The sequence below is a fragment of the Nannospalax galili genome, unplaced genomic scaffold (assembly GCF_000622305.1).
Source record: "Nannospalax galili isolate Female #2095 unplaced genomic scaffold, S.galili_v1.0 scaffold150, whole genome shotgun sequence".
Classification (NCBI taxonomy): Eukaryota; Metazoa; Chordata; class Mammalia; order Rodentia; family Spalacidae; genus Nannospalax; species Nannospalax galili.
Genome location: NW_008329320.1, coordinates 164,249 through 167,656, shown reverse-complemented (window position 1 = coordinate 167,656; position 3,408 = coordinate 164,249).

Here is a 3,408-nt window from a genome sequence, read left to right as displayed (position 1 = left end):
GCAGAATTCTACCAGACATTCTACAACCAATACTTCTTAAATTATTCGAAAAGATAGAAACAGAGGGAGAACTACAAAACTTCTTCCATGAAGCCAGTACAACACTAATACCAAAACCAGGTAAAGGCATAGCAACAAAGAAACTTGTAGGCCCGTATCCTTAATGAATAAGGACACAAAGATTCTGAACACAATATTCACAAATCGCATATAGGTGGACATCAAAAAGATCATCCACCATGGAAGCCTCCAGGCCACTGGAGGTTTGTTCATGAGAGCCTGTGGCAGTGGTGGCATTGAGCATGGAACCCATGTCAGCTCAATTAAACAAGGCCCCAAAGGGGAGGTGAGAAATAAACGGCAGGCCAGCACTAGATTGAGAACAACTTGAGACTAATTGATACTGGGTGAGGGAGAGTATGACTTACATACTACCACTGGATGGGTTGATTAGACTGCAGTGGATGCATTTACACTGAAGGACATTTGGGTACAAATACCTGAATGAATAGGACTCAGCATGTATGGCAGAGTGCATAGGTCTTTGGTGCAGGGATATGGGGAGGCACGGATGAGGGAGGGGGTCTGGATTTGAGTGGGCAATGTATGAAATGTTAAAAGCTCAATAAAAAATTATGTTAAAAAATCATCCACAAGGATCAAACCAACTTTATTCCAAAGACGCAGGGATAATTCAATATATGTAAATCAATAAATGCAATAAAACATATAAATAGATATAAAGGCAAAAATCACACGATCATCACAATAGATGCAGAAAAGGCCTTTGACAAAATCCAATGTACATTCATGCAAAAAGTTCTAGAGGAATTGAACTTAAGGGAACATACTGATACAGGATTAATATTTAAAATATACAGAGAATTGAAAAAACAAAGAAACAAGAAAATAACACAATAAATAGATGGGCTAAGGACTTGAACAGAGAGTTCTCAAATGAGGAAATAATCCCAGCACTAGGGAGGCAGAGGTAGGTGGATCCCTGTGAGTTCAAGGCCAGTCTGGTCTAAATAGTGAGTTCTAGGACAGCTGGGGCTACAGGGAGACCCTGTCTCAAAAAGACCAAACAAACCGCCCCCCCCAAAAAAGGTAAAGAAACACCTTAAAAAGTGCTCAACTTCCTTAGTAATTAGAGCAATGCAGATCAAAACCGCTTTAAGGTTTCATGTGACCCCAATCAGGCTGGCTAAGACCAAGAGAGCAAAAGTCACAAAATGCTGGCAAGGATGTGGAAAAATGGGAAGGATCATTCACTGCTTGTGGGAATGCAAACTCGTGCAATCACTATGGAAAACAATGTGGAGAATTCTTAAAAAACTAAAAATGAATGTACCATATGATTTAGTTATACCATTCCTCTGCATATACCCAAAGGACTCATCCTACTGTAAAGATACTTGTACATCCATGTTTGTTGCTGCTTTTTGCACAACAGCTAAAAAATGCAAACAAATGTCTCTCAACTGACAAATGCATAATGAAAATGTGGCACATTCACACAAAGGAAATTAGCAATAAAGAATGATGAAATTATGAAATTTGTAGGTAAATAGATGGAACTATAAACTGTTATACTAAGTGAAGTAACACAAACTCAGAAAAACAAGTGAGGTATGTTTCTCCTCGTTTGTGGATCTTAGCACCAATCCCTTATATGTGGGTATGTATCCTGATATAACAGGAGGAGTCAGGAAAATGGAAAGTGGCATAGAGTTAAATGGAAAAGAAAATGTCAGAGAGCGGGGGATAGTAGGGAATTCCCAAGGAGGAAATGGGAAAAATGAGAGTATTCAACTGGGAGGGGAGTAGGCAAGGATGTGCAAGGAAACCTGGGGTAAAGAGGAAGAAGGAACTCAAGACAGTGGGAGATAAAAGGAGACAGTATCATCAAGGGGAAATGAAGAAAATGGGGGCACTTAAACTGGGGAGGGAGGAGGGAGGTGAGAGAGAGAGAGAGAGAGAGAGAGAGAGAGAGAGAATAAAGCTTAAGTGGCATAAAGCCAAAGGGAAATGTATTGACTTAACCCCATCCCTGAAAATGCACATACATCTGAACATGAGTGTATGTGTATACCTAAAGTTTATATAACAAGAAAAGACAGGCAAAAACTCCCTTCAAGTTGTCAGTCATTGTAGCCCAAGAGACTCCTCTTAACACAAGGTATTGCTACAGTCATTGATTACCTTCCAGAAACTGAACGTAAGACCCTAGTTTTGAAGACAGGACATACTTCTGACACAGGACTTGGAGCAATGGAACTGGAACTGACTTGGAAGCCTCCTCCCTAAAGACTAGCTCTCATTGTTCTAGAGGCTTCTATGCAAGCTGATAAGGAAGAAAATCAATCGGCTGGTCTAAAACAAAGCTCCAAAGCCTAATAACCACAATCAGTGGCACAGTAAACTATCTGCATTGGTGCAGTAGTGGCACTTTTATTTAGGGAGTAATCAACAGCTCTCTAATTGAGCTTAAAGCCCTCTCAATGGGAGGGAACTCATGGGTGGCACTGAAAACATAGCCAAATGCACATGGCTGAAGAAGTCATAGATCCCAGAGAAAACCCCACATCTGTCATAGCTCTAGACAAATGAATTTATTACTGTATGCTAAATATGGTTCACTATATTTACAGGCAAGTGTACCATACACCACTTATCAAAGAAGCTTCTTTTTGCAAAAGATGGAGGCTATTGCAGAGCTCCAAAACTGGTCAAACCCAGAATATGTATGTCTGAGATATGCCTAACCCTAAGTGACACATCTACAGTGGAACCTCGGTTTCAAAGGCTTATGGAACATAGCTAAACAGTGGGTAGAGAGAATACTAATACATCCCTCAACTCTCACTAGTGAAGCTTCTTCATACAACAGAGTGAAGTGCACACAGAAGGCCACAACTGGCTAAGTTTTAGAGAATAAGAGACTGCAGAGTGCATAACACTAGATAGGACTCTTATATTAAACTCACCCATGGCTCATGGACCATTGTGGAAAAGGGGGCAGAAAGATTGCAAGAGCCAAGGTCAGTGCATGAACATAAGGAAACAGAGTTTTTCAGCCACTGGGAACTTGCTCATATAAACCTGCAACAATGGTGACAGCATGCACAAGACCCATGCAAATCAATCAGACGAAAACCAAGCATAGAACGAGGGAAATGGGCTGCAGGCCCCAACCCTAGTCAAAGAACTATTGGGAACTGATTACTGTTGAGTGAGAGAGAGTAGGTCTTCTTTAGTGGAGTGAATATAGATAGACTGACTAGACAAGTGGATGAACTTGCACCCAGGGACATTTGGGTACAAATGTTTGACTGGATAGGACTTCACCTATATGACAGAACACATGAAATCTGGTGTGGGGGATGGGCTATGGGGGCATGGGTG